The sequence below is a fragment of the Phascolarctos cinereus genome, unplaced genomic scaffold (genome assembly GCF_003287225.1).
Source record: "Phascolarctos cinereus isolate Bilbo 61053 unplaced genomic scaffold, phaCin_HiC Scaffold_4;HRSCAF=312, whole genome shotgun sequence".
NCBI classification, from domain to species: domain Eukaryota; kingdom Metazoa; phylum Chordata; class Mammalia; order Diprotodontia; family Phascolarctidae; genus Phascolarctos; species Phascolarctos cinereus.
This window is the reverse complement of record NW_027555847.1, coordinates 475033958-475056469: the sequence shown is the minus strand read 5'-3', so window position 1 is coordinate 475056469 and position 22512 is coordinate 475033958. Positions and strand designations below refer to the sequence as shown.

General features: G+C 38.6%; 1 protein-coding gene across 2 annotated transcripts in view; it reads left to right on the top strand.

The window, feature by feature from the left end:
• The first annotated feature begins 4836 nt into the window (after nt 1-4836).
• FAM110B (family with sequence similarity 110 member B) overlaps nt 4837-22512 on the top strand; it is a 193553-nt gene continuing 175877 nt past the window's right edge. For both annotated transcript variants that reach the window (XM_021005950.2, XM_078153407.1), the window contains exon 1: nt 4837-5196. The gene's annotated coding sequence lies outside the window, so the exon portion shown is untranslated. The remainder of the gene's footprint in view (nt 5197-22512) is intronic.

The following is a 22512-nucleotide window of genomic DNA, read 5'->3' as shown; positions in this document are numbered from 1 at the left end:
CTCTAGTCCTAATAAATGTGAACAACTTTCACCTATAATTTCTTAAAATATAGTATTTCAACTTTTACATTGTTTTTGGTTGTGGTTTTCAAGGAATCCAATAATTATTTCTCAACATGCTTTCTAAATCAGTTGTTTTTGATAGTAGATATATTATATTTCCTTCTTTAAAAAAATCTTTATTTTATTCCAATGTTTATGGTTGTCTCATGGAGACACTGAAGTCTATTTGTTCCAGTATGATTTTCAGAGTCCACTGAGGTTTTCCATTCTCTGTTTTAAGGCATTTATTTCCCTTCCAATTCTTTCCTAAAGGGCTCTTATTTCACTTTGAATTGTATTTTTATTTGTTTCTCCACTCCCCCTTCCCCTCCTCCCCCCAGGTATTCCTGCCATCCTTGGCCTAACTTTTTTCTCAGTGAGGTTTTGCTTATAATTTTTCTGGAGTTATGCTTCTCTCCTGGATTTACTTCCTGTGCATCTCTTAACCTGTTTTTCATAGTGTTGGTAGTGTCTTCTTTTTACTCACATTTCCAGCCTAAGGTCTTCATTTTGGATTTTATGCTAAGGCTATTTCTCCTATACTCACTAATGGGATGATCAGACCTAGTCATGAACTTAATTTCTTGGGCTAAAGTCATTGGCTTCCATCTGTCTTGATATGCCTGTGCTTAGAACTCTGATAGGTTTTAGTGTTTCCAATAATAGTTTCGTAGTCTTTTGTCCCACTCTCCCTACCTCTGGAAAATCTTCAGTTAAGATGTTGGTATGGTCTTCCATTCTCCCCAGAGCATCCCTGTTTGGAGGGCTGATGGGACTTCTGGACCTCCTGGGACATTCCCATTAAGGGTGCTTGTGGCAGTCTTCCATTCCTCTGGGACAACCCCAATTGTGGTGCTACTGTGGGCTTCCGGTTATCTTTTTTGTGTAGTCCTGGCCTGCATGAAGGGGTTTATTGATGTTTCTCTTTGGATTTCTTAATCATTGTATGAGTACCTTTTTATATTCTTCCTGGAGATAATGTGGGAGAGGAGCCTATGACCTTAGAGTCATGCCTTAACTGGAAATCCCTCCATAAAAATACTGAGGTAAATTGAACAGCCTTAGAGTCAGAGCAGGAACCAACTACCAGTGTTAATTATCGACTTCGTTTCCTTCTCTCCATTTAATTAAATTACCTTGTTGAAAGAGACTGTGCCTTCTTCCTGACTTCTTATCTGTTTCTCTTGATCTTGTTATATATTTTTATGATATATTGAAATGTAATAAATAGGAATTTGTAAAACAAATCATACTGGTTGTTGATTGGGCTATGTTCTTTTTTTAAGAAATGTAATACTGTTCAAATAGTAATATTTTCTTACATTAAGTGGCTCTTGCAACTGTATCCCCAGGGGTAATTCTTGGTGTTTGCTTGACCCATCTTCTACAAAACAGAGAGCAATGCATTTGCTATGCTACAAATACTTTAAATATTTGTAATGTTCTGTGAAAAATGTCTAAGTAATATGTTGAATAAGGAATGGATGGTCAAATCCTGCTATATCCTTTTAGAACAAAAACAACAACAACAACAATCAGAATTCTAAAACAAAAGATTTCTTAGTCTCTAGGCTGATGACTCAGTTTTTTGGGGGCTGTTTGAGTGATATTTTATGCAGGAAAATTCCAGTAGAACAAAAGAATTTGGATAGTGCTGTAGAGGTTACTATTGTAGGATTTTATCTTTATTTTCAAACAAATGGGATGATGATGAGGCCTAGTTTTTTTCAAAAATAATTGATAAGAAAAAAAATTACTGGGACTTTCTGACTTGAACTTTTCATTATTTTCCTATCTCTGAATGCATATTATTAATATTAGAATGCTGAGGCAATGTTAGGCAGCCTATTTACACAAAATGTTAGTGACTCTTTCAGTATGATCTGGTACTTATAGAACAAATCTATAGGAAGCTATGTCTTCAAACTCAAAGATCAAAACACTCAAAGGAATATTGAAAAACAATGGAAGAATTTGGTTCTTCTTGTCATATGAGTATCAACAGTAATATTTTTCTATTCTTATATATTCTTTTTAGTAATATGACTGGCATTATGGATAGAGAGCTAAACCTAGAATCAGGAAGGGATGGGTTCAGATCGTGCCTCTTATGTATTCCTGTCTATGTGAGTCTGGGCAAGTCATTTAATACATTCAAGTTTCAGTTTCTTCATCTGTAAAATAAGGATAACAATAACTATAGTACCTACCCTCAATGTTATTGTGAAGCTCAAATAAGATCATCTCTTATATATGTCACTTGAACTGAATTAATATGAGAGAATAACACGGATATTATCTATTATTACAGTGCTGATATTAGCATGCCAAAGAGAAGTTCTATTTAAAACCTGTTTTTCATATTATCCTTCTTAAAATATGTCTATTTTTGGCAGTAAAAAAAAGTATTATGAGAGTTAAATACATGTAGTCATTTCTGAGTTGAAGCTGAGAAAAATTTTCTTCCTGTGCTACATAAGCATTTTTCAGAAAATTCAAATATAGGTATAGCCTTCTTATACAATGAATACAATACAATACAATGTAAAAGAAAAGTTGTGTATTAATTGAATCATAGTTTATATTGCAGGAGAGCTTGCTATAAATAATTCCATGATAAACTTTTTTAAAGTGAATAATTCTTTTGAAAATGAACAGGTAGTGCTGAACTGATTTTAATATGTCTGCTTAAGCCAGGCTAACATAATAACTGATTATGTCGGTTTAGATTTCATATGATTAGTCCTTTTTAAAGTTCTAGTTATTACAAAATTCTGAAGGGAAATGATAACAAATATAACTAAGAATAAGAGGAGTAATTTTGAGTGCTTCAAAAAATCTTCATTAATTTAAAAGTAGATTTGGGGGTCACATTGTAGAAACTTTGTCAATGAATCAATCAATAAGCAACTATTATGCCCTTACTATGTGCCAAGCACTGGCATACTATATTCCAGGCACTGGGGATACAGATACTCAAGTAAGACGATGCCTGCCCTTGAGAAGATTAGATCTTAACCCGGGGTAACTTTTATCTAGCTAGCTAGCTAGCCACCTCTCTCTAAATATAATTGGTTTCCTTTGTAATCCTAGGTATATTATTCTATGCATTTAAAAATGTTATTATGACAAAGGGTTGATAAACTTCACTAGACTGCCAAATGGCACAAAAAAGGTTAAGAACTTCTGGACTGAGTGGATGTTCACAGATAAACAAATACAGGATACATACCAAATAAATACAGGTCCAAGGGCACTAATGACTGTGGGAATCCCAAAGATAGGAATCTCATCTCTTACAGGAGGTGGCATTTGAAATGAACCTTGATGGGAGGTAGGAACTCTGAGAGACTGAGGAGAAAAGGGAGAATATTCCCTCCATGGGAAACAATTTGTACAAAGACCCACAGATTGGAAGATGGAATATCTTGTAACAGGAAGGAACAAGAATGGCACTCTGATATGTGGAGTGCTGTATGAACAGTGTATAAAGGAGGATAATGCATAATCGGCCTATAAGGATACTCGGTAGAGCCAGAACAAAGACTTCAAAATGCCAAATTAAAGTTTGTATTTTATCTTCAAGGTAATAGGGAATCATTGAAGCTTCCTGAGCAGAAGAGGGGCATGGTCAGAGCTGCATTTTAGGAATATTAACTAGACAATTATAAGAATCAGTGGTATGGGAGAAGAGAGACTATAATTTTTTATAATTAAATATTTACAATTTTTTTTGTTCTTCATAATTCCTTTTAAAAATCTTGAGGATGAAAGTGCCTCAAGAAAAATTAAAACTAAAAAAATCTAAAAAAAACCAAAAAAAGGTTATATTAAGCAACATAAAATTTAGAAAATGCAAAAGGTCCTCATATAACCATGGTCACCATGGTGAGGACAGATGACCAAGTGTGGTGTCTAATTCTGAAGATCTGACCATGACACCCTTCTCCCCCTCTATCCCCAAACCATTAGCCCCAGTGGCTTCCTATTGCCTTCAGGATCAAACAAAATCCTTTTGGGGGTTCAAAACTTGACCCCTGTATACCTTTCCATTCTTGTTACATCTTAATCCCTGCCCTCCCCCCCCACCCCAACCCCCTACTCTGAGACCCAACGATACTGCCCTCCTGGCAGTTTCTGGAATAAGACACTAACTCGGGGCACGTTCACTTGCTGTCAGCTTTCCTGATATGCTCTCTCCCTCCTCATCTATTCTCACCTTCTACAGCAAACCTTTCCCGGTGTCCTATAATGTTAATGATTTTTCTCTTGTTGATTATTTCCAATTTATTCTGTATCTATCTTGTTTAGACATAGCTGTTTGCATCTTGTCTCCTCCATTAGACTGTGAGCTCCTTGAGAGTTAGGGACTGTTTTATATCTTTCTTTTGTATTCCCAGCTTTTAGCACAATCCGTGGCACATAATAGGTGCTTTATAAATGTTAATTTACTGACTGGTTAATTTGACTGATTGAACTGGGGCAGGCTACCCCAGCCCTTAGAATTTTACCTTTTGTCATTTCGGTTGTTTTGTGTGTTTTTTAAGGGTTTTAAACTCTGAGCTCCCCGTGTCCTGTTTTGAAATTAATAATAAAAATAACAATAACAACAATAATAAAGCTTGACCACACTGTGCACACACAAGCTTCCACACGCCACAGCCCCAACTCAAACTAAGTTCCCTCCCTCAATTGCACAGTTAAACATCCCTTAAGCCCTCCCACTTCGGTGTGGACCAAACCATTGCCGCCACGAGCTAAGGAGGCCATAAAAGCCAAGATCGCTATCTCTCTCGGCCGGGGCTTTGCAAGCTTGCAGATCCCGTCCCGAGCCTCGCCGGCCCTCACTTTGCTCACCGCCGGTCTCCCTGCGAGCTGGGGCGCAGGGCTCAGAGAGGGCCGGCAGCAGCCCGCCGCCACGCTCCCCCGCGGGTACGGGGGCCAGTGGGCAGGGCCCGCTTTTGCCGAGCTCTTCTCTCCTCTGCCAGCGGCGGCTCCAGCTCTGGGGAGTTTCATTCAGGGTCTAGAGGAAGCGGTTCGTGCACTGGAGGAGGCGGCGGCTCCTAGGAGGACTCTCGCTCCACTTCTGCCTTCGGGGCTCGTTAGTCCGCGGCTCCGGGGAGGCTGCGGGGGACGTGTTTGCTGAGGCAGGAGGTGAGGCTTGGTCGGGGAACCTGGGGGGGGGTAGGGGACGCGCGCCGCCGACGCTGGGCTGCTCCCGGTCCGAGCGAGCCTGCGAGCCTGGAAGCAGGGGATGGCGGGGAAGCGCACAGCTGCCCAGCTGCCTCTGCCTCGGCCGCCGCGGCGCGTGCGTTTCCAGTGGCGGCAGGCGCCGCTGCCCGGGATCCAGGGCAAAAGCCAGCGAGATCCCGCCCCCTCCCCCCAGGTCCTCGCTTTCCACCCCTGTGTTCGTACCCCTTCTACGAGCTGGCCAGTACCGGCTCCAGGGTAGCATCCAGCTCCAATCTGCGGGTGGCAATAATGCGGATCAACCGCCGGTCACTCTCTGGGATATGGTCACTCCCCCACCCCCCTTTCTTCCGCACCTCTGTCCTGTCTTTATTGGTTTTGCTTGATTTAGTTTCGGAGGAAGGGGTAGCGGTTATTAGGTCAAGCAGCTGAAGTTTTCAGCTTTCAATAAGAAGCAGGAGAAAACGGCTTCTTTAGAGTGTGTGTGTGTGTGTGTGTGTGTGTGTGTGTTAGTAGCAGTTACATGTTTAGAAAACCCCCACCCAACCCCCGATCTTGAAGTTACAGCTTCAGAAGTTAATCTGGGAGGGGGGAAGGGATCACCATGTAGCCAGAGCTTCAGACCTACTTTCCTAGCCTGGTTTCTGTGGTTATTCCTTAAAGAAAATTGAATCGTTCATGCTAAATATTCCTGAAGAAACTACATCAATGATAATAAGCTTGCTTTGTCTTCCCATCCCTATTTGGGAGGTTGCAGCAACTGTACATCCTGGGGCTCTCGAAGTTGTCCCCCTTCCTCCGCCCATTATGGTCTCAAATGTCTATGCTTTCTTTGAAAGCACACAAATTTGAAGGAGAATTAAATTATCTTTGGTTCACTAGTGCCCCAGATCGCTCAGTAACTAGGCAATAAAACATATCCATGCTGTGGGATTTTTGCTGCCTGAGCATTGGATTTCTGTCCTATTATTGTTATTACTAGACATGGATAGTGCAAAGAAGAGGGACGCCTTCCCTCAACCCGCCCCCCCGCCGCCTCCCACTACCCTTTAAGCAGCTTTATGGGGAAGGAAGAGATCGTTGGTGCGTCCTTTAATTCCTCAGTAAAGTGGAGAGAAAACACCTGGTGCAAGGGAGACTGTGAGGAATGTGCTGTTTAACCCCTTCAGGTTGTTAGGCAGATTGAATAAGCAATATGATAAATGTGCTTATTTTTCTATTCTGCCTGTGATGTAGGCATGCTCTGGGCTTTTCCTTGGGGCTAAACTTATGTCCTATGCAAAATCTGGCACACATCTGTCACAACATTACATGAGACTGTTTCAGCGGTTGACTTTGAAAGGGCTACTGACTGGTCTATTTTCAAAAGGGACTATGACAGTAAGATTAAAGAGTCTTCAATTCAAAAGATATTTCCTTGGTTTCCCTCTGTTGATAACAAAGATCTTTTGTTTAATTTTTTTCTATTCAACTCTGTTTTGTTCACTTTTATGATTCTGTTTATTGTGTTTAATATATGGTATCACAACCTGTGGTCAGCCAAATATGATATCAAACTATTAACTTTATTGCCAAGTTTTGCCTGATTGACAAGCTAGATTTCTGTATTGATGATATCTCAGTATATTATTTTAGCTGGTAATGGCTTAAACCAAACATATGATACATCAGGATCAAATTAAAAATAAAAATGATTTGGATAGGAGTAATTTTTTTTAACTTCTTGGTAATCAATGAAAATTGAGTCAACTTTAGCTGGTGAAATATATTGGAGCTGTTTGGAAATTTGTTGTTTGTGCCAAACCCTTTTAGCTGTGCCCCCACATATGTTTGTGGCTAACTCTACATCAAAATTAATGATACTGTGGGTTTCTTTTTTAGAGTGAAATGTTGATTTGCATATTCTTACTGCCTGGTAAAGTAGGATCAACTACCTAGTGTCTAAAGGTACATTACTGTAGCAGTACACTGCCCTGGTACCTAAGTGCAGCATCCTCAAAGAATGAATAGACAAAGCCTTCCTAGGCACCTAGCAGTATAAAGGGTCCCAGAAATTGGAAAGAATCTAACTAGACAGTATTTCTCTTGCCTATGCTCCTGAATCCTTTAGTAAGTTGCATTATTGCTTATAAGTTTAAACTGGTCTCAGAGTATTTTTCTTATGTAGGTTGATAGTAATATTCTCAGTCAAAAAGAATTTGTTACCATAAGAATATTAAGTGAGTTGCTTAAAGTATCACACCATATTTAAGAGAATAAAAAATAAAACCATAGTATCTTTATTCCTGTCCTTATATTGAAACTGCTAGAATGTAATACCTGTCTAGTAATTATGTGGATAATGGGGAAAAAAAGGCCTTCCTTCTAAAAGGAAAACTATGCAAATTTTCTCAAAGAAGTTTTATATTTAAATTTTTTTTCAAGAAAGTAAACTTTTATTTTCAGGTTCATCTTCTGCTCTTGAAAAGTACAGCTTTCTAGTCCTGAATAATTTAATAGCTAAGAAAAGTACATTATTGGCTCTTGGAAGCGAAGATAGTGCTGTGGCAGTAGATGGTGCTGTGTGGAATAGCAGACTGTGTCACATTTATTGAGAAAGTAGAATATCGCAGTTCATAGTGGGAAAAGCATTGGATTGGGAATCTGGAGATATGCCCTGACTTTAATCAGATGTATGACCCTACACTAGTCATTTAACTTCTTTGGGCATTTTCCTCATTGGTAAGGAGAGTGGATTGGACTAGTTGACTCTCTGTTTTTAACCCTCCTTGCCTCAATAAAAATAATAATAATAACAACAACAATAATAATAGCTATTGTTTAAATATTGCCTCCTGTTGTGCCAGGCACTGTGCTAAGCACTTTACAATGATCTCATTTAATCGTCACAATAACCGGGGTGGGGGGGTGCTGCTATTATTACCTCCATTTTCACAGATGCGGAAACTGAGGCAAACCTAGGTTAAGTTACTTGCCCAGGGTCACACAGCTAGTACTTGTTTAAGGCTATACTTGAACTCAGGTCTTTATGACCCTTGGCCCAGTGCTCTAGCCACTGTATCACCTAGCTGCCTCAGCCCAATTTCCAAAGTTAAAAAAGGGAATTAACAGCATGAAATCTTCTAAATATTTTCTTCTATTATTCTTTCATGCTTTTGGACTTTACAGTAGGCCAGGTTTTCACTGGGAGAGCCAAGGTGTTAGACAAATGTTTCATGTGATTATCAAGTGCATATTAGATGAAAGGTCTCCTTCCTCTTTCTTTCCCTTCTCATAATACAGTAGAACATTTATTAGTGAAGCCCAAATAAAAGAAACCTTCAATGAATTTGAATTTCATTTGCTACTTTTAGCAGAAAGACAGAAATAGTAGGAAAACAAAATCTTAACAGGAATGTATTTTAAAAAATCAATTTCCAGAGTTCCTCCTTGGGTTAGTGTACATTCAGCCCAATACTCTGTCTCTCTTTCTTTAGCTACAGATACTGATATAAATCCAAGATGCTGAATCATTTAAGAAAGGTATCTATATGTCTTTATCTAATTAATCTGTAAGGTAGCTAGGTGGTGCAGTGAATAGAGTGCTGGCCCTGGAATCAGGAGGACCTGAATTCAAAACCCTCTGACACCAGCTGTGTGACCCTGGGGAAGTCACTTCAGCCTGTTTGCCTCAGTTTCCTCATCTGTAAAATGAGCTGGAAGAGGAAAGGGCAAACTATTCCAGTATCTTTGCCAAGAAAACCCCAAATAGGGTCACCTGAGAGTTAGACATGACTGAAACGACTCAACAACAAAATCATTCTGTATTTATATTTCAGCATATGCAGTAATGCTGCTAGAGAATTCAAATGCTAGAGGATTTAAGAATGGATTTTCACCAAAAGACATGTTTCCTGATAAAATCTTAGTTAACTGGAAAGCTTTGCTAAGTAGAGTAACCTGTGTACTTCAAGCATTTCAGTTAACTAATGTTTTGCTCTACTTTTTTTTTTCTCTTTGACCCGGGAGCCAAAGTTATTCTGTTTTGATGACTTGGACTGAAGTTACTGCAGAGTGTTTGAGCCCTAAAGATTGGAGTCAGAGGACCTGGGTTCAAATTTCACTTCTTTCTTTTACCACTTGTATGACCTGGGATAATTCACTTACCCTTTCTTCTATCAGTTTCTTCGTCTGTAAAATGAAAGGTTTAGAACTGATGGCTTCTAAAGATTTTTCCAGCTCTTAAATATATGATCTTATGAAGTGTGTACGGATAAATGAAAACATGACTATCTAGAGCCTTTTTTTGGGGGGTCCATCATTACTTGATCTAGAGAAAGCCTTACCTTTTTTTTTTGACACCTTGATTTTCCTTGTGTAAAATGATACCTTTACCTATAATCATCTTTCTGTCTCCCAGAAAACTCTGAAGATTATTGATTCAAATCCTTCCCTTATGCATCCATTGTTTTTACCTTGTAACTTATAGGACCGAATTGGTGTTTCAAAGGTGTTGAAATTTTTGAATATCAAGGATATTTTGAAGCAATATTTTGCAAAAAGTTGAGAGATCATTTTGGCTTTTTTCAAATAAGCTTGTAATTCATTTATCAAGAGACAAACCTTAATATTGGCCCTTTAAAATCGTCAATTATGAAGTGAATCTTCTCCAAAAGGAGTGAATTTTGAGCTTTTACGGATTAATTCGAGAAGACACATTATTAACTATAGTTTGGATAGAGATAAGGATTGCTAAAGCCTATAATGTCCTTTTCCTGTCAGCCTTGAGTTTCTGCAATACTATTTTGTCCTCTTCAGTGATTTTCTTCCTTGTGATAGGAAATTAGCAGAGGTTAAAATCAGGAATGATTTCTTTCTATCACTTTACATTTTCTTCCTTCTGGTTATGAGAAGGAACTAAAAAACACACAGTTGATTTAGCAACACAGGTTGTTAATCCAATCATCTCTAAAATTCATAGAAAGTACTAGGTTTTTGTTGTTTTTGCAAAAAAAATGTTTCTGTTTTCTTAGGAAAGTCACACAAGAATTAAAACTTTCCAAGACATGATCTTTCTATTGGCAAGCCTCAATAAGTAAAACAAATTACTTCCTTTTTTTCCAGCCTGTTTGGTGGTAAAATAGAGAACATGTGGACAATTAAACAATTTGAAACTGGCATCAAGCTGTGATTCTAAAATTGTAAATACTTTAGAGAAAAGTTCAAAGGTGACTACCTAATCCAGAGGAAACAATAAGTTATTTAGGCCGACAGGTTTTTGGAAGAATTAGTAAGAATCCCTCGGTATGTTGTATGCATCAAGGCAAGATCAATGGGTTTCGAAATTGGTCTATTCCAGATAAGGCTTTAAAAAATACGCAGGCATACGGGAACTCTTTTAAGAGTTATGTAGTAATGCAGAGTGTTTTGTTTCAGATAGATATCCTACACAGAATTTATGTTTCATATGTTTAATAGTCTTTTTTCAGAAAGAATTATAGTATGCTTCAAGATCTATTATTTTTGGTGACAGTTTTACTAAATAGATTGGAGGTTATTGTAAAGAGATTGATGATCAAAAGGAAAACAGTTCATCTCTTATCTTTTTGTTGTGATTTTTTTTAATCCAGATCATGAATAGATTTCTAGAATTAGAATCTCAGGAAGTCAATTTAGTGAAATCACCTGTCTGAAAGAAGAGAATTAGAAAAACAAAGAGTCTGCTGAATTTAGTTTGTAAAATTTTTTGGAGGAAAAAAAGGTCCACACATAGTATCACACAACTAGATTCATTGTACCTCAGAGACCATCTGATAATAGCAGCTTCATTTTACAGATGAGGAAACTGAGTCCCTGAGAGGTTAGATAACTTGCCCAAAGTCATCCATATGAGAAGTTGAAGTGTTCAGACTTAAATCTAAGTCCTTCGACTCTGGATCTTTTATTCTCCATATTACTACACTATTTTCCTTGGCCTGCAGAATCAATACAGACACCACACACTGTTTTCTCTAGTACTGCTCCACACGTAGACATTTTTTGTACCCCTAACTGCATGGTACTACTCACCCACCCCAAACCATGCATGTTGTTTTTGTTCCTAGCCTTCCTATAGCTGGTGGAACTGAAGTAAAGCTTCCCTCATCCATATTCCATTTTCCTCTATGATGATAAGGAAAGAGATCGCTAAGGGAAGGCACTGCATTAGCCCCAGGGCTCATACCTCACAGTTGGCAAGCAGATGGTTAAGCATTCTGCTCCTATTCTTACCATGCTCTTTGGGATTTTACAACAATCCCTAAGAGTGCCAGGAAAATAGTGGAGAAGGCCAGTGGCCCCAGGGCCAGAGGCAGAGCTGGGTTTCTTCAACTTAAGGGTCAAACAGAACAAAAACAAATTGGAGCTATCTGTCCTTCTAAACAAAGTTCATTTACCTTGAGTCTGACAGACAAGTTGTATGGTGTTTACAATTAAGAAGATTATGGAATAATGGGCAATTGAAGTTTCTTTAGGCTATTACGGCTTTCCTATTGTCTTGCTCATGTGTTTCAGAGGACATTTTCATATTTTATATTTCATTTCATTTGGAGCTTATCATACAGAACCTCTCCTATCATACATATATCCTCTCCCCCTCCTCTGGTGATGGTAAATTCCTTGAGTGAGGGTAGAGGCTGTATCTCCTAGCACTTAGCCTAGGATCTTCCACCTAGAAGATACCTAGATGGATCTGTGATCTCAGTCATGTTGCTGCTCCCTCCACAGGTGCAGATTGAAACCCTTTCAGGCTTTCTGTAAGTCCTCCCAAGAGGATATACCCCCTTCTGCTGGCTTTAATGTCCTGAGTACCCTAACGTTATTTAGAGGCTGTCTATCTGTTATCCCTGAGTCTTTCCTCATGACCAGCCACCTTGTTTTCTAAGGATATATGACTTCTAGTTTCTTTTATAACAAAAATATCAACAGAATGGAATTGTTGAGTGTTTCTAGTTGCATCAACCTGTGGGTTGTTGGAAAAAAGATCACACGTGGATTCGGATTCCCTGTAGTTAACTTAGTGTTTATAGAAAACTTCAAAAATATGAGGTTAATATCCTGTGCCTCAGTTTCTGCTACTCTACCACTCTCCTTGCAAAAGGAGGAGAGAACTGGGCAAGGTAGGTTTTGTATCTTTGCCAGTTTCATGGCTAATTTTTAAAATATTTATATGGCAATATTTATTGCCTGTGGAACAGGCTAGCTAGGTGTATCTTACACAATTTCAGTTTTGTTGGCAGTATCCATAGCATCTTAGTTTGAAGCAGATGGGATATAGGCCTCCTCTTAGTCCTGAGTAGTATGTTGAACTTGATCCCATCAATGTCATACAGTTTCTTTACAGCCTTTTGATGTTTATTGGCCTTGATATCCATATGGATATCAGGGTGATGTCTTCAGTCTTCATCACAGACTCAATGGTAAGGGAAACCAGTGATGGCAAAGTGATCAGATTTGTTCTTCCTAGGGAAGCTTTTCCTGGGCTCCTTGGGCTTCCTGTGAAATCAAAGTCTGTAGGGTCTCCAGAAGCTGGGTTACAACTGTGGTTTTCTTCATTCTGTTCCTACATATACCCTTCAACAGGACTTTCCTGGTCTTTGACTTAGCTTTTGTCTCAAATGCTCCCTTTGCTGCCTTGGTGGCATCTTGGAGGAAATGGGCCTCCAAAATTTTGTTCATAATATAGTGGTCAACCTTGTGAAGGCTAAGCCATTCAGTACTTTAAATAGGCTGGTTCTGGACAGTAGACTAAACTGTTCAGAGTTTGCTGGCTGGACTGCCTGGTAATGTCTTTTAAGAACTTGAAATTGCCTCTGGACATTTATGAAACATTGCAATGGGACATTTATAGAGGTCACATAGTAAGGGTTTAATAAATTCTGTTTGTTTGAATTGAATGAGTAAATGTTTGTGTGAATTGAATTAACAGTGTGAGATACTGGTTGTTTGGAATTGCCCAATCATAACTAACTTGATAACGAACACTTTGGACAATACAAACAAGGCTCTAAAAGCAACTAATGATTTTAAGCTTTGTGCACTCCATATGATAAAGGCAATATGTTCTGCCAAATGTTGGACTGGAATATAGGATATTGTTGGCAGCCTGACAGAACTACACTGCTGGATGAAGCCTGGCTGGGCAGAGCCCTGGAAATTACTTTGGAATCTGTCTTTCTCTTTAGCTTTTACTGAAGTGTATTTTCAGGTACCTTCTTAGTTAAGACACTTTGTATATTTCCATGAATGTACTTCAGCATGGATCACCATTATTATTTCAACAGCACAGTGCCTTGCATGTAGTATTCATTTAAAAAGTATTTGTTGAATAAATAAATGAATACATTCATTTTCGATGAGACACTCCTAGGGTTCTTGTGAGGATAACGAGAGATGAAAATTGTAAAGTGCTTAGAGCAGTTCCTGGCACATAGTAAGTGCTATGTAAATGTTAGTTATCGTTATCCTCACCATCCTCATCATTATTACTATATGACCATAGACAAATTACTTCTTGTAATAGCATGCTAGTGGGTCTGCCCTTCTGAAGTCTCTCCCCATTCCAGTCCATTTTAAATGATCTGCCCTCTAGAATGTATCTGAAATGGTAACTTGAAGTCCGATTTTCCTGACTCCAAGTCCAAGTTACTGTCTTTTAAACTATACTACTTCTTAAGCAGTGTAATTGATGGATAAAGATAAATACAGATACCTGTGCATACACAGTAATGCATTAACTGTCCTCCCTTGACACCACCGTTTCCATAATCTCTTGGTATAAAATCAGTGAAGAGAATTAAAAAGTTTTAAATAGGAGAAAGCAGGAGGGAATGATATCAAGGAGTCAAATAGTGTCATGGCAGATTGTTTGGGAAATGATGAATTAGGCATACTTTGGTGTGGCAGAAATGTTGCTTTTGGTGTCAAAGGATCTGGCTTCATACCCTGGCTTTTTTACTTGTCCCTGTGTGACCTTGGGCAAATCACAACCTCTCTAGGTCTCTGTATATGTATAAAGTGAGGGAAGTGCATTAGATGATCTACAGTGTCTTTTCCAACTCTAAATCTATAAGTTTTTTGATTCTGTGATGTTGTACATATAACTTTTTGTTACTTGAAGGTGTTTGATCCTTTTAATCTACTCCCTGGTTTGTGCTCATTTGAATGTTCAGTGATTGGAATGCTGAGGTTATTAAGTATCAGACATGTTTTTCTTTCCATCAAGATCTATTCTTATTCAGTGACTATGTGGAGAGAGTAGAAATGATTTTTGGTTGTTAGTATGAGGTCATAGTTTCTCTTTGCTGAATTTTGGCCTAGGAAATTAGATTGTGAATAGGCATGGGGCACTGACCTGAGAAATTAACCCCTTTTGAGGGATAGGCTATCTGATAATTAACAGAAAATCCAGTGTCAAATGTTGAAACTTTTTGAGTGTATGGTTCCAGATAGTTTTATTGGGTTAGCCTCTAGGATCTTTGGATAATAGCTTTAAAATGCCTATTAAAGGAAGTCACAGTTATAATTTGAAATTATAACTATGTATTTGGAGGAAAGTTAGAATCTAATACATGTTATAGTCCAAACTACACTATTGGACCACACTAAGGAATACAGGCATATCTTGTGTTATTGTGCTTCATAGATATTGTGTGTGTGTGTGTGTGTGTGTGTGTGTGTTTAACAAATTGGAGGTTTGTGGCAATTTTGTCAAGCAAGTCTATGGGTGCCATTTTTCCCACATCAAGCACTCACATTATGTCTCTGTGTCACATTTTGGTAATCCTTGTGATATTGCAGATTTTTTCGTTGTTATCATGTCTTTTATAGTGATCTGTGAGCTTTGATGTTACTATTGTAATTGTTTGGAACACCACAAACCACACCCATATAAGATGACGAATCAATACATATTGTGTGTGTCCTGACTGCTTCATTGACCAGCATTTCCCTAAGTCTGTCCTCTCCTTGGGACTCCCTATTCCTTGAGGCGCAGCAATATTGAAATTAGGCCAATTAATAACCCTACAATGGCCTTTAAGTGTTCAAATGAAAAGAGAGTCAGTCTATGACATTGTTTTCTTATTTTAACAAGTTGTCACACAATCACCACCTTGGTTAGTCAGGAGCGGTCAACATTGAATCAAGACCCTCCACCAGCAAAAAGATTAATGCTCCCTGAAGGCTCAGATGATGGTTAGCATTTTTTAGCACGAAATTATTTTTAATTAAAGTATGTACATTTTGTTTAGACATAATACTATTGCAAACTTAATAGACTACAGTATAGTGTAAACATGTATACACAGGAAACCAAAAAATTCATGTGATTTGATTTATTGTGATATTTCTTTATTGAGGTGGTCTGCAGCTGAACCCACAACATCTGAGAGGTTTGTCTGTACTTAATGGCCAATTGTGTTGTAAAGATCAATCAATCAGTAAGCATTTATTAAGTACCTACCAGATGCCTGATCAATCAGTCAGTAAGCATTTATTAAGTACCTACCAGATGCCTGACCCTCTGCTGACTATAGGATAAGCTTATATGAGAAAGATTTATATTAATTTAAAATGAATTTTACTTAGAAAATATGAATAAAATGAAAAATAATGTAAATGTGTAAAGTAATTTCTGTGTGCATTTAGTTAAGATTCATTTTATTCAGTGTCTGCATCAATTAGAAATGATTTTAAGTGTATACTTCTGTGAAATGATGGCCACTTGTGTGTCCTATTTTGGGAAGATGATGCCTTGTAGCTATGTGACACCTTTTTTCTTTTTGAACTCACCAGCACTGAAGTGAACTGCCTAGGCTAATAATCCTTGTTGATATTTCCAAATGACTTTTCCAGAGTCATTCTAATGTGAAGAATTCTGACGGCAAAGCCTCAGTTCAAAACAGATACTGTGATGAGAAGCACATGCCTCACTCTGGTCATTTCCCACACTGCTATCAGGCCCTGTGGATTAAAGATAAAGCAGAACTCAAAAGGTTTTTTGTGAATTTTTTTTAAACAATATACTGTCTCACATCTTGTTATTTAATGCCCAAAAGATCTAAAGTACTCTTCTTGTTTTAACTTCTATTTTTCATTAATTCAGTGACATAATTTCTGTAATACAATCAAACTATTAACAATCAGGCCAGCTGTTCCTAAGCATCATCTAAATTATTTTATAGGCACATCTGCATATGCTTGCCCTTACCAGTATCATTTCATAATAACGTCATTAACACATTAAAAACCAAACCCCATTGTAAAGTCCAGAACTCCACTTCCTTTCCCCAATCCCAGTTATAGTTTATCTCTGGATGTGCAACACGTTTATGTTATATAATCTCAACTAGTCCTTCACTGCTGTGTGGCTGTCCTTTTATTCACCCCTAAATGACTGCCTATCACACTTCCCACAGTCTATTCTAAACCTTCTCTTCTCAGGCATCCTGCAACCAACCACTCCTTCACCCTCATTCTCAGCAGAGGACATTATTGCGTGATCTGCCAAAGAAACAGAAGCCATCTGTCCTGAATTCTCCTGTTCTCCCACGTATTCCTCAGACTCCTTCTACATCATCTTCCATTGTTTACTCCTTATTCCATTCCCTGACAAAGAGGTAGCCCTTCTCCTTGCTCCAGGACAGTCCCTGTGCACAAGGATTCCAACCCATTTCCTGGAGATAGACCCTTGGATCTTCCTTCTGTTTATTTAACTTTGATCTTCAGTTTTCTCCCTATTTAGTAACACCTTTTCCGCAGCTTTACAAACCTACCCAGGTCTTTCCCATCCTTAATGAATCTTCATTTGGCTCTACCGTGCATCCTGTTAAGCTGTTGTCCTGTATCATTTCTCCATCATCCCTCATGTCCAATGGCATGTCAAGTCTTATTGATTTTACCTTTATAATTCATGTCATAACTGTCACTTTCTCTGCATTTACGTGGCCACCACCTTAATTCTCGCCCACATTACCTCTTGGCTGCAATATTGCAGTAGCTTCCTAATTGATTGTCTGACTCTGTATTTCTCAGCGTCAATCAATCTTCCACACAGTTATCAAAATAATTTTCATATGACACAAATCTGACCAGGTCCTTCCCAGACTCAAGCTTCGGTGTTTCCATATTGCTTTCATGAAAAACCTCAGATGTCTCAGCTTGGTATACTCTTCATAGTCCATCTCTAGCTTCCCTTTCCATGATGATTTCACTTAATAGCACTTTAGGTACTGTGCATTCCTTCCAAACTGGTCCAACTGCTGTTCCCTGAACACAACATTCCATTTCCTTCCTCCTTGTATTTTCACTGGCTGTCCCCCCTGCCTGGAATGTTTGCAACCCTTACCCCCACTTACTAAAATCCCTAGCCTCATTCAAAGTTCATCTCATGGGCCACCTTTCAGGAGAAGCCCTTTTGGACCTCAAAGTTATTCATGTTCTCTCCTTTCTCAAATTGTATATTTATCTCTATATGTCATTTACCTAGTAGAATCTTGGCTTCTTGAAGGTAGGGACCCTTTTTGATTTTTGTCCTTGTATCACCAGTGCCTAGCATAGTTACTGAAATACTTACTGAATCTGATTGTTTTGGAATCCTGCCGTACAACACGTAGTAACTGTATTACTTTGAGCGAGTCACTTAATCTCTCTTAGAGTTGGTTTCCTCATCTGTTAAAATGGGGATGCTGGGGCAGCTAGGTAGTACAGTGGATAGAGCCTTGAAGTCAGGGGGACCTGAATGCAAATCCTGCCTTAGACCAAACACTTGACACTTACTAGCTGTATGACCCTGGGCAAGTCACTCAAACCCAATTGCCTACAAAAAAGAAAAAAAATTAAAGAATGGGGATACTAATAACAATAGCACCTAACTCACAGGTAGGCTGAGAGTATTAAATGAGATACAGCTCTTGAAAAAGGTTAAAGCTCTATATAAAAGTCAGCTGTTACTGTTAGTGCCTTTTGTGCTTATAAATTGTACCTCTCTGTGAAAAACTTTTAAAAAAAAACTATATAAACCAGCTGTTGTTATTAGTGCCTTTTGTGCTGATAAGTTACACCTTCTGGTCCTCATGCTCTTTCAGGGAATGGCTGCTGTGTGATCCTGACTGCTTTGCTGCATTAATTCATTCATCATGCATTCATTAAGTACTACTATATGGCAGGCACTGTGCTAAGTGCTAGGGATACAAGAAGAGGCAGTCCCTGTCCTCAAGGAGTTTACAATCTAACGGGCCACACAATATGCAAACAAATATATACAAATCCCTCCCCTCAAGGACCTTACATTTTAATGGAGGAAGACAATAAAGGGAAGCTAGAAAGGGACGGAGTACATGTGTGGAAGCATGGTTTGGAAATGGATAGGAAGTGATATAGAGGCTTGGTTCCAGGTAAGATATGGCAAAAGGCTCGCCTATTAGAACCCATTATTGGGGCAGCTAGGTGGCGTAGTGGATAGAGCATTGGCCCTGAAGTAGGAAGGACCTGAGTTCAGATTTGGCCTCAGACCAAACACTTGACACTTACTAGCTGTGTGACCCTGGGCAAGTCACTTAACACCAATTGCCTAAAAAAAAACAAACCAAAAAACCCCCTATTATTTTGGTGGAAGGGGGAATGAAGAAGCTGAAGATGATGGCCAGAGTATAGCCTCCAATGGCTGGGAAGCTGGGCTTTGTATGTTCAACTGGACTGTAAAAAACAGAGGGGGTATGTGGTTGAGGCCATCTCTAATGGATTGTTTTGACAGTCTTTATTATAAACCATTGAACAGTTCTGGCAGGAAACTTCCTCTTGAAGTCGACCAGACTGAGCTGGAATGTCTTCCCAGAACAGCCTACTTTCCATATTGGGAAACTAGTACCAATGACTGAGTGAATTGGCCTGTTCTGCCTAGACCAAGGGCTAGGATTTTGTGCCTTTTGATATGAATTGTGATGAGCAGCACACCATACTCCTGCCTTCTCTTTCCTCTAGACACTGCTGCCACGTGTCTCCCTGCGTGTATCCCCCCAGCTCTGTGAACAAAAGGATTAGGACCACATGCCTATGAGCCAACTCTCTAGCTGTCCAATGGTTCTAATTCCATTCCTCTTTTGCATATAACACCAGGCTGCTGATGGTGTAAGTGTATCATGAACGCTAAACTGTGCTGATTGTTCTCTGAAATGACATTTACCGTGTGTAGATGTGTCCTTAAAGGGCTGCCCCTATTGTGCACAGTCTCTGGGTAGCTTGTTAACATGAAGGATGTACAGCTCTGTATTGCCTATTCGAGATCAGTGGTGCAATGTTAATGTAACAGAGAATGCCTATTAAAAGGAGAAAAAAGAGAGTTTGCTAGCTTTTATTTTGCTTGGTGGTGGGATTTTCAGTGTCATTTTCCCTATTTTTTCCTCCTGCCCCATTTTTGGTTAATAAAGTAATAAAAGTTTCTTTGTTTTCTTGCATTTGTTGTGTCAAATGATAAAACTCCTATGAGAAAAAAGCTGTTCTTTGTCAGAAAGAGGCTAACTTCCAAAGCTTCAAACAGCAAACCTCATAACAGACAAGACAGTTTTTATCTGTGCTAATAGATGTTTAAAATAGGTAATTTGTCACCTTATAGTCTCATGAAAGAACACTGAGAACCATGAAAAGGTTCCTGGCACAGGAAAGAATTTTTTCTGCACCACCTAAGGTAAGACTAACACCTAGTTTAATCTCATTAAAAAGAAATGATGCCTTAATATTGGCCGGCATTTCTTTTAAGATGGCAGACAGTGGTTTATTACAGATAGAGACTGGATTCCATGGTCAGATGCTAACAGACGGTTTGTTGAGTGACCCCCAAGCACATCACATAGAATGATGAATTCAAGAGAAGGGAGAAATTCCTCTGTTTTTTGGAGGTAAACCCTCATTACTAATATTAGACCTCTTTCTAAAATGTATGATGAACAGTAGAGACAGATAACCCATGGACCACCATGGAATGCCAGTTCATTAGATTGTGAGCTTCTGAGTGCAGGGACTTTTCTTTTGCCTTTTTGTTTTCATCCCTAGTGCTTAGCACAGTGCCTGGCATGTAGTAGGCACTTAATAAATGCATATTGATTAATGCAAAAAAAAAATGAAAATACAAAAGTCTGCTAGCACTGGCCATACAACTTCCAGTGCTCTCAGACCCAGATTTACCTCTGTTCCACTTACTTCCTCATAGAATCAATGTGCCAAAATATTAGTTAGGAATTCAGAGGCTTCTTAGTCCACTCCTACCTTACCTAAGGTAATATTTGTTCATCCAACCTGTCCCTGAAGACCTCTTGGGAGGGGGAACCTCCTGCTTCCTAGGAGCTGTCTGTTCTGCTTTGGGATATCTTAAATAGTTAGGAGGTTTTCCTCTTGTGAAGTCTAAGTTTGCCTCACTCTATCTCTACTCAGTGATTTCTAAGACCAAAGAGAACAAGTCTAATTCTGCTGCCACAGAACAGCCCTTAAGATACAAGAGAAAAGCTATCAGTTTCCCCCTCCCCAAGTCTTCTCTTCTGTAGGTTAAATATACCTACATCTTCACTTTCTTCAACTGATATGTGTTCTAGAGTCCCTTCCCCATCTTGCAAGCCCTGTTATAGGATTACTTTTCAGCTTATCAGTGACTTTTTTTTTTCTAAAGTGATGCCTAGAACAGAATATTCTGGGTGTATGAGCAGGGTAGAACTCAACAAGAGCATCACTGTCTGCCCGCCCTTCCTACCCCCACCACTCCAGTTCTGGATGCTGTGCCTTTCTTAAAGTAGCTTAAGAATGCATTAAAATGGCTTTCTAGTATTGCATATCTGTGTTGCATAATTCTGAGTCCAACGCGTAGAGGCATGAAAATCAGGAAACTGGAGGGGGAGATTGGGTGGAAGGAGATGTTTTAGTCTTCCCAAAACCCTTAGGGAGATGTTTCAATCCCCCAATATTTTTTTCTTTTCAAATAATTAAAATACTGAACAATGTGGACTAGTAGATATTTATCTATTTTAGCCCTAGTACAATAATGATAACTGCTTTTGTCTTGTGCTTTAAGGCTTACAAAGCTCCTTATCACTAGCACGTTGCCCAGAGATGTATTTTGACTCATTACCTTGTATAAACACCATTAAATTATGATGTAATCAGCCTTCAAGTCAAGTTTTAAAAGTTACCTTTTGGAACCTTTATTACCCCTTCCAACCGGTAACTTTGTCTTAATGCATTTGGTGTCATGGATCACCAGTGAATTGAATATGTAGTACCAATGCCTTGCATTTTTGTGGATATCTAATAGCTGTATTTTTTTAAAAACCTAGCCTGATTTCTCATTATTTCTGAGAGTCTTCATTTTCTTAGTTCTAGAACTACAAATCTTTGCCAGAACACTGGCTATTTTATTTAATTGAATTACGTAAAAATCAAGTAGGATTGATAGTATACATGACTACCTGAGGGATTATATACCTTTTCTTGATTTTTTTTCATAAACTCATTTAAAGCTGGAAGGAACCTTAGAGATCATCTAGCATTCTGCCTGATGTATGAATCTCCTCTCCATTACCACTAGCAAGTGATCATCCCCCTGTTTGGGAACCTTAATACCTCTCAGGGCAGCTTTTTGGGGATTTTTTCACTGTGCTAATTGTTACAAGGGTTTTTTTTTCTTTTAGTGGAACCAAAATCTCTGTTATTGAACATGCCACGTTATTGCTGTCATAAGGTTTGGCTAGTTTGTAAGTTGGGTGCTCATTATATTCCTGATATTGGCAACTCTTAAAGGTTTCCATGATATTAAACCTCATAAAAGATTTACTAGTATCTTGAATGAGGATTTCAAAATTGTATGTATATATGTATATATGAAATATATTTACATATGATTATAATATATACATATGTGTATTTTTTATTCTTTCTGTGACAAAGGCAACAATATTGCTTTTTTAGAGGTTCATTATCTTTAAATAGCTAACTCTCTAATACTTAGTATAATATGTATAGGTAATAGTTGATACTTGTGTAACACGTTAAGGTTTACAAGGCACTTTATGTACATAACATCATTTTATCCTCATGCCCACGCTAAGAGGTAGATACTATAGGTATTATTATCTCCATTTTATATATGAGGAAACAGAAGCTCAGACCACTCTGAACTGTTCCACATCATCCCTGGCTGTCTTGCCCACCCTTGAGATACTACCTTCCTGGAGCCTGCTCTCCTAATTGGTGAGTTCCTGAGTAGGACTGTTGCTCCAG